Source organism: Lotus japonicus, chromosome 2 (genome assembly GCF_012489685.1).
Source record: "Lotus japonicus ecotype B-129 chromosome 2, LjGifu_v1.2".
Classification (NCBI taxonomy): Eukaryota; Viridiplantae; Streptophyta; class Magnoliopsida; order Fabales; family Fabaceae; genus Lotus; species Lotus japonicus.
In genome coordinates this window covers 587,058-597,256 of record NC_080042.1, presented here as the reverse complement: position 1 = coordinate 597,256, position 10,199 = coordinate 587,058, and the positions used below count along the sequence as shown (strand labels likewise).

Sequence of the window (10,199 nt, the reverse complement as noted above, 5' to 3'; positions counted from 1 at the left end):
CTAGGAACACACCTCTGTTAATATTTAATTAGCATGTTTCGGAAGAATAACACATGATACATTCCAAATATTGCCCACCATCATCCTTATCATGACTTTAATATGTTTAACACATCAAATCCTGTAATAGTTATTTATTAAATGTTCTATAGTCTAGGTTTAGCAAATACCAAAGACAATAGAAATGCCCACATCAAAGTCACCAAAACATTTTCAGATACGTTTAATCTCATTTATAAGTTTAAATTATTAATGTGTAGAAAGTAGTTGAAGCACTTTTATTTCCATTGAAGAAACTTACAAGGCAAAGATATCATCATCATTCAACTTACAATAAGCTCCAGTAATATAAAACTTGTCAAATAGTACTGCAACTAATATTCATAATATTATAAAGTTCAAACAAATCTCAAATTACCTATTCAGTGAACACTTTAATGATCATATAAAATTTGGCTCCTCCTTCATGGTGTTACCATTGCTATCTACGGATACTTTCATTTGACTAAAATCACTTGCAGAAGATTCAATTTCATTTTCCATAAACCTACTTGGAATGCAGGTACCTCTGCCAACAAATCCAAGACTGCTAGGACATGCTTGATCAAGTGAAGCACCATATTTAACACCATAGGGAACTTGTCTATCAGTAACAGGCAGAAGTTCAGGGATTGGTTTCGCAGCACCAAATGTGAAAGTTGAGTTTTGAAGCTGCGGAATATTGCTATGGGTGGAGCCTATTGAACAACAAATCACAATAACATCAACAAGTATAGTTAGGTGCATGGCGTGCCAATGCAATGTCATTCTCAAAAGATGATCCGGATAAAATGTCACCATCTCGATGGATGGGACAAGCCAAGCATCTAGCTCCGCTAAAGCATCTCGCTTTTATGAAGCAGCTCACTCCTGTAAAGCATCTCGCTTTTATGGAGCAGCACGCTCCTGGGAAGCAGCACGCTCTTGTGAAGCAGCTAGCTCCAATGGGGCATCTAGCTCCGTTGAAGTCCGATCTGAGATCGTCCTTCGGAAAGCAGCACACTTTCCAAGAAATGTATGCATGGATGCAATATGGTTAGCCAAACAACGAAACGTCCTCACCAAGGTACGCGTGTCTAGCTAGAGTACATTGTCTCTACAATACCCTAAGGTAAACAAAGAAGTGCTAGTCGCACTTGGTAACTTTCCTAGTCACTTTGGCACACCACCTCGATGGCCAACCAACCTGCTCAACGAGCAAAAGAATGCATCTGGCATTCAGTGACTTTTCAAGTTACTTTGACTCACCAGCTCGATGGTCAAATGGACTGTTCAACGAACAAGGAGAATGCTGCTCGCACTCGGTGACTTTTCAATTTACTCAGGCTCATCAGCTCGATGGCCAAAAGGCTGCTCAATGAGCATAGATGGTGCACTCGCACTTGGGGACCTTCCAATCATCCCTGGCTCATCCTTTGGATGGCTAGATAAACCGCTAAAGGAGTAAAAGGTGCTATCGCACTCAAGGATTTTCCTAACACTTAGATCGTCGACCCATTCCCGTTTTCCAACCCATTTTCAGATCCTAGGTCTTTTCCAATAAATTGTTATTACTATTTGAAGATGTTCTATCTTTGGTTAATGCATTATGAATTTCATTTATGAAATCAAGTTTCGTTCCTCTTTTGTTCCAAAACTCTATAAGTAAAAAGATCCCAATAAATCCAAGTAATTCCCCGGGAAGGTCTCGATCCTAAAATGACTATGGCTTAGACCTTCGGTCAGAGCCTGCCTAACATTTCCCAAACCTCGTCATTAGCATGGCATAACATCACGTTTTCCCACACTCCGAAATCATATAATCATGTACTATCTCAAGTCAGTACAATTCAATAGAGCATATGCAGGACATCGTAAACTCAACAGAAATAATGGCATATAGCTCAGTTCAATAACAATATCAATACAATATCCAACATTCAAGCAATATTCAAGTCGAATTCATCGACGCCTATAAAGCAATAGCTAGTAAGTAAGTTTCCCTAACCTCGAGTTGTTCCAGTCTCGCGGTGTAGGTCTCCCTCACAAGCTTGTTCAGTCAATCCCAAAGTTTCCACAATTGAACCTTTGAGTAAACAAGGCAATAATGAATCAACACAAGTCGATACAGTCGAAACAATCCTAACTAATGTTCGACAAAGCTCAAGAAACTTCAGAGTACAACATTTAGGCACGAATGGAAGGGCTTCCCCCGAATGGATGAGTTTTGACTCGATTCCGGTTTTGTACAAAAACACTTTATTCGCTAAAACGTGCATAACTCGAGCTACAGAACTCGGAATGACACGAAACCGGAGCCAAAATTTCCACAATTGAAAAAGCTACGCAATGGCTCAGGTCATAGAGACCCAAAAATTATTTTTGGACACGGTACCCAAGCAAATAGGTTTCGGCCACTATGGAAAATAGGGTTTTCGAACTTTTTCTTCGATCTAAATCAATTCCTAGGTATTCTAAGGCGATATCTACGCCAGGGAAACTCTCAGAAAAATTATCGGGTCGAAAACTAACACAGGGGTATTTTGGTCAATATTTTTAGCTCGGAAAATCAAAAATTCGAATTTTGAAAAACTAATCGGATGGAAATGTCACTAACGACGTTTATGACAACCAATCCTACTGACACTAAGCTAAGTCGTGAGTTCTAAACCGAAAAGATGAGACTTTGCCCCAAAAATGGGTATTTGAGGTAAAAATTGATTCCGGCGGAATTTCGGCGACAGAATGAAAAATGTAATCCGACAGAACTACTCTTGGGCACGTAGGGAAGATGTTTAGACAGAGAAATCAAGCTATTTGGACAATTTTACAAAAAGCTCCAAACTTTGAGCTCAGAAAAACATAGAAAAAGTCGACAGATCTGGCGATCAGAAGTGAGGGATAGTAACTATACCTCGATGTCTTCGATTAGCAACGAACGGCGAAACGATCGGGCAAGAAACGGCGAAAATCTTCTTCTCCTCTCCTCCTCCTCAAGCTCTCGGCCTCTCTCTCTCAAAGGTGGGAATTTTTTTGTTTTTTTTTTCATTTTCCACCTATTTATAGGATTTGGAAAATGCGGAAAAATGATTATTTCGCGATTCCGATTTTTCCTACTGATTCCAACGTATTTTAGACACGATATTCTTCCCGCCGAATCTTCTAATTCTTCGAAGAAATATCAGTATGATTTTTGGTTTTCGAGGCTTGTTTTTAATGCTTACCGGCATTAAAAATGCACTTTATGCACTTTATGATATTGACCTCGGATGCAGAAACTTCCTTCTGAAGAAAGATTGGAAACATCAAGAGAAATGGGTGAACGTGTGTGGAATCTTCGTTTGAAGCTCCGAATAGAAAAAGTCTTCATCGTCCGTAGATTTTAGGGTTTCTGAACTATCAGGGATTCCGTTTCGGCAAACTTCCGAGAATTGGAATTTGACGTTCGTACATTCCAGGGTTTCGCATCAAAATACTTGTTTATAGACGAATAAGAGAAATTCTAACATTTCTCTGAAGATTTTTGGAATTAGTTTCCATCGCGTCCTAAAGTGTAAATTAGCTATTTACTAGTGTCTTTGACCTAGGCTTAGGCGAATATTAGTCGTGCTATAACTCTTATCGGTTTTGATACAATCCTTGAACTTTTCCTGAACCTTCTCCTTCATAAATTCATTTCATCCAAGAAACTCTTGTTCAGGTTTCCCTTCACGATACATCGAACTTATTCGTTAATAAGGAATTTCACTAATTTATTCTAAGCTTAAAATCTTGGGTCTCACATTACTACCCTCCAAAAAGAAAGTTTCGACCTCGAAACTTACGGTTCAGTAGAAATTCCGGATACTGTTCCTCGATCTGTTCCTTAAGCTCCCACGTAGCATCGTCTATGTCCTTGTTCCAAATGATCGTCACCAATGCTAATTGGCGGCGTTTTCGAAAGACAGTTCATCTTTCATCTCTATGTCGTCCGGCTCGACCACTCGTGTCGGTTCTATGTTGGAAATAATATTGGTTGGCACCCTGTGCAATCGCACAGCCTTATCCACTTGCTCATTTACTTTCGTTCGTCCGATATTCTGCTTAAAACTCGTACACCTCTGCCATTCCAGAGTGAATGTTCAACTTGTCCTTGTGATCTTCACTCATGTTTCAAAACTTAACTCGATCGCTCTATAACTCATAGACGAACAATTCCCTTAGAATCTACTAGTCCATTAATCATTACCTCTAACTTCGTAACTATCCTTATTCGCACCTTGAAATCTATCTTCTACTTAGTCATCATTCAAATTAAAACTCGACTTGAGTCTTAATACCTTGTGCATCGCTAGACCCAATCCCTTTTAACATCCATTCATCAGCAACTTATAAGCTAATCATCATATCAATATCTTACAATCCATCATTGTCATCTCCCCTTTTTCGAGACTTCCCTTACTCGAACCATAAAACCAACCTCCACTTATTCACAACCCACTTTACAATTACCTAAAATCCTTAACACTTCCCCCTAAATCCGAACTTATTCCCTAGAAGATCAAATCATAACTGTACCTCAGGAAACTTAACTAGTCATGTTATCATCCGATCCCTCAACATTCTGAGGTTTAACTACAATCGTTAATGCTAACACCACTAAATCTCCTATTCGAACATGATTTTCACCTCCCAGGGTCAATCTTAACCCTAAGATCCTCACTTAACTTAGTGAAATTCACTTGCTACCCTAGCATGCAACATCGAAATCCATAACAAAGCTCCATTCATTCTTAGACTCTAAGAAATTTGCCCACATACAACAATCTCAAGTATTCATCTTAATACTAACTCTTTATTTCTGTAACTAGATCGTCCTTCAATCAATCCGATACTTAGTCTCTCGATCAAAACCTGACAAACCTTGAGTCCTAAACACTTAAGGCAAGAATTATAGACTTAAACCTAAACTGTCACCAAGTTTGGACCTCAAATGTCCTTTAATTCTTCAATACTTCTTAAATGAATATCCATTTCTTAAAACTATAACTCCTTCGCAAGCAGACAAATACTTCACGCGAACTTTACCTCCCAACTCAACTAGTCCTCGATCCAATCAAATCAACCTTACCAATCCATCTATCAAAGTCCATTACCAGTTCTGATTCCGAATATCACCCCCTCAATATTAAGTTGATCCGGCCTAATACCTCGAAGGTGAAGGTTTAGAAAAACCCACTGGAACAGTCGATGAGTTCCTAACATCCAGTAGTTTCAATTACCCTGATATTAAATCCCCAATGATGCCGCTACGGAACTACACACTCTCGACATCATACGTATACTATCCATACGGAATCTCTCTGAGATTCATCCTTCAGCTTCTAGCTTCTTGTTAAACGCATCGGTGCAAGACTACTTTCTAGGCTTAACGTGTTATTCTAAACCTCGTGTAACTTCTATAGTTTAAACACGAGCAACGGTCAAATAAAGTATTATTAGGCGTAATAACTATAATGTCAAAGCTTATCATGACTTTAATATGTTTAACACATCAAATCATGTAATAGTTATTTATTAAATGTTCTATAATCTAGGTTTAGCAAATACCCAAGACAATAGAAATGCCCACATCAAAGTCACCAAAACATTTTCAGATACGTTTAATCTCATTTATAAGTTTAAATTATTAATGTGTAGAAAGTAGTTGAAGCACTTTTATTTCCATTGAAGAAACTTACAAGGCAAAGATAGCATCATCATTCAACTTACAATAAGCTCCAGTAATATAAAACTTGTCAAATAGTACTGCAACTAATATTCATAATATTATAAAGTTCAAACAAATCTCAAATTACCTATTCAGTGAACACTGTAATGATCATATAAAATTTGGCTCCTCCTTCATGGTGTTACCATTGCTATCTACGGATACTTTCATTTGACTAAAATCACCTGCAGAAGATTCAATTTCATTTTCCATAAACCTACTTGGAATGCAGGTACCTCTGCCAACAAATCCAAGACTGCTAGGACATGCTTGATCAAGTGAAGCACCATATTTAACACCATAGGGAACTTGTCTATCAGTAACAGGCAGAAGTTCAGGGATTGGTTTCGCAGCACCAAATATGAAAGTTGAGTTTTGAAGCTGCGGAATATTGCTATGGGTGGAGCCTATTGAACAAGAACCATAACCAATTATGGCATCACCACTAGTAAATTGAGATGTACTCAATGATTTATTTGATTTTGACAATGAACCATAACCAATTATGGCATTCCTGCCAAAACTGCAACCCTGGTTGACAGTAGCAAGATTATTCACCACCTTCAAGTGTCAAAAGCTTGAGAGTGAACTACCACACGAGATGGTTGAACATTGATTGATTGACTTTGATCCTGTATCAGAGGTGAGGGCTGTTGCGGGTGCTGCTGCTGTTGTTGGTGCCGCAATATATTCACCAGCATGTCATTATTCTGAACGCCCAACCTTCCAACGCTACTATTTGGTCCCACATAATTAATTGTATTGGGTGATTGCGATGCAACATATCTTGAAGATGTGCCATCAAAAGTAACGATGGGCTGAGGGAAATTCTTGGCAATGTTGGAAGGGCATTTTTCAAGAGGCTGACCATGTGCCAAACCATGATGAACATTAGAATGTATTGGACCCTGTCTTGATGCTTCGAGAAGGGTAATCTGGCCCACCGTAGGTATTATGTTAGTTATGGGGTGACCTAAAAACTCAGCTTGAATGGCTGTAAGTGTTTCAGGAGGAACATGGCCAGAAGCAGCCAAAGCTTGTATGTCAAATCTTCCAGATGCACTCAACTTGGATTCTATAGTCCCAGGAACTGTATTTAGCATTCCAATCTGTTGCCGTGCCACTTCACTTAATCGCCTCAAATAAATTCTAAATTTCTGCCAATGGAAATTGCAGTTCAGAATGGAAATATTAGTTAAAAATACAAAACAAAGCTCATTTATCTATAATTTGGTGCCTCAGTTTGTAAAAACTATCAAAAAACATATAATATTCCAGATCCAATAACTAATTCTACTTTCTGGTTAGTTATTAGCAAAATTGATTTGGGTCTTAAATCCTACCACTTGACATTCATAAACTCACATGTATGGACATTTATCACAGAAAAATGGATAATATTCATTTGCATATATATTTTCCCTTCTTAGCTAATCAAGTAATTACATCTGCTTTCAGAAAGAGCAGAAAAAAGATACAAAACTGACAAGTTCTTTATGACACTTCTGCATATGCCATTCTTGGTCTCCCTTAATCTTAGTTTTTTAATTTTATTCCAGGGAATTCTCGTAACTATGTTTGTACATTCATAGCAAATTTAAAATTCCATTTTCAAGTCAAATCAACCATTGCATTAACTTTCAATAATGATTTCTCTGGCTGTTTTTTACATAATCCACTCAAGACATTCATCTCAGCTTGACACATCATCCAACACGTCTAACCTAAAATTTCATACCCAAAACAGTAAGAAATGATGGATGTAGCACAGTTAAACCTCTTCGGAAGTAGATTTAATAATGTTGTCTTAAATAAGATAAACACTGAGTTTTGAAAAAAAGAAACTAAAAACCTCTTTTATGACATGCGACCTCGTCAATCAATAGCCCTTCCTAACATGGAATAACAAAAGAGAGCATTGTAATTTTGAGTTTCATTGATGCTAAAAAACCATTAATTTTTTTATAAAAAAATTTGAACTTGTAGACACCTCTTTGCCTCTACGAATTAGCCATAAACACTCCTATCCTTGCTAAATCAACAATGTTAAGAAAGACTAATCATAAAAATAAACAGAAGGTAAATCGTGGGCCAATACATAACAAAACTTACATAAAAAATAGTATATATAAAAGTAAAGAAGAAAGATAGGGTAACTGGTGAGATCAGTTGCATATCCATTGATAGTAACTAAAAAACTGAAAATGGATCTCACGGAAAAAGGTAAAGAATCACTTCAACTTTTGGAATGAAAACAAACCTGCAAATGGCTTGCAACATTTTCCCTTGTTAAGTCAGGGTCATTCATCAACTCTAGAATTCTCTTTGGCACAGCCCCTGAAATACAAGTACAAGAAACAATTGATCTCCTAAATGGAAATTCATGCTTAAAAATAGTAAAAAAAAATATATATATATATATATATACGAGTTAGATTGTGCTTTTATGCTTATTGAAATCCAAAGTTGTCATAAAAGGCAAAATCAAAAGAAATGGAAAGAAAAAATAAGTGGAGAGTCATACTGTCAAGCCCAAGTTGAATCACAGCACTGACAAACTTTTCATGCAGATCTACTGACCACACTACACGGGGCTTCTTAGATGATGGGTCATCAATCTCCAATTCAATAGAAGAAGTATGTTTAGCATCACCAGAATTTGCATGTTCTTTATTTTCATTGTATATTTTCCTAACGACATGCTGCCATATATTCCTCAGTTCTTCCAGACGTACTGGCTTAATTAAATAATCACAAGCCCCATGTCTAATTCCCTTCATGACAGCACATGTTCTACCATCAACAGACATCACTGCAGCATCCATAAAAAAACCAACTTTCAATGTTAAGGATTACAAGTAAAGTAATACTATTAAAAAGAGAAACCGTGCTTACTAATAACAGGAAGATCCATCTCCAACCCAACATGTTCAAGAAGTTTATATCCATCCATGTCTGGCATGTGAACATCACTCAGTACCACATCAAAATCATCTTTCCTCTCTCGCAGAAGATTCAAAGCAATAGTGGCATCAGAGCATGCGGTAACTGGAAGACAAAATTACAATGAGAGTTAAGAAGAAATGATATTCAAATTTACAAGACTCGAAAACCAGCTGCCACCCATGTCATATACAAATAGAGTAAAGTGAAATTTGTTCAGCTTCTTACAAAATGACATGTAACAAAACCAAACCCTTTTTTCACATTCATTATGCAACATTGAACACATCAAATAAGAACACACACACATAAACCACAGTAGGTTGAGCCTTGAAGGCCAGAAAATTTGCAAGTCCTACATTCAAGCAAAAAAAGTATAAAAGGCACAAATCATATGGGTATAAGAACTGTTAATGCAAGAATATCATGCAAATCTTCCTAGGATTTCCTGCTTTCAATTAAAGGGAGAAAATGCTCAATTGTTGTTGACATTAGCACAACATCCGTTCTCAAATCCATATCAAATTAGGTATACCCAAATAGGTGCCCCTGCAGAATTCACGTCTCTGCCGCAAGGCATAAATTTTAACAGGCACACAAAAATCTAAAATTTCCAAGTGCAACACCATGTGATCTATATAAACAACGAAAAAAACAGTCACAAACAACACGAAGCATCAATTCAATCATAAAAATCAAACATGCAAAATTGACGAATTTCATCGAAGAAATCAAGAGAACAAAGTGAGTAGTCAAACTAACCGCGATAATTGCAACTAATAGACATTTTCTCAATAATCTTCAAGGTGGTGGTATCATCGTCGACGACGAGAACTCTGAGACCCACCGGGAACTCTGGGGCGGAAGTAACCTTATATGAGCCGCCGGAGCTGGTGCCGGAGTGCACTCGTTTCTGCAACGGCGCAGCCATGGTTGCTTTTGTGAGGCAACGTCGTCGTTTCGAGAAACAGTGGGGAATTTGGAGTGGGGCACTGAGTATAACTGAAGAATTGGGGTGAAAGGGAGCTGGGGAAGATCTTTGTTGTTGTAAGAGGGGGGAACAACAGCTGGAGAAGTTTGGCTGAGCAGGGAGGGGGGATGAAGAGATTTTAAAATATAACTTGATTGATTTTGATTTCAATGTAGGACAAACACTCTTATATAGAGATAGATTTCTCAATATCTATCTCTATATATAAGCAAATAACTTGAAATATATTCATCAGTATTAATTAGTTATTAATACCTTTCAAAGAAAAATTAATTAGTTATTAATTATTAATTTTATTACTCATTATTACTTTTGTACTTAACAAATTTAGTCAACCATTCAGGTAAATGTTCAATGAATTTCATTATTATATTCATTATATTACTTATTTATATTAAAATTTTAAGTATATGTATATAAATGTAAAGTTGACTTGAACCAGCATTAATAATAATATTAATTGGTATTCAAAAAAATAATAATAATATTAATTCGTTA

The 10,199-nt window shown here is 37.0% G+C and overlaps 1 pseudogene; it reads right to left on the bottom strand.

Moving 5' to 3' along the window:
* Window positions 1-441: 441 nt before the first annotated feature.
* Window positions 442-9,777, bottom strand: LOC130735130 (two-component response regulator ORR21-like; annotated as a pseudogene).
* Window positions 9,778-10,199: the final 422 nt, after the last annotated feature.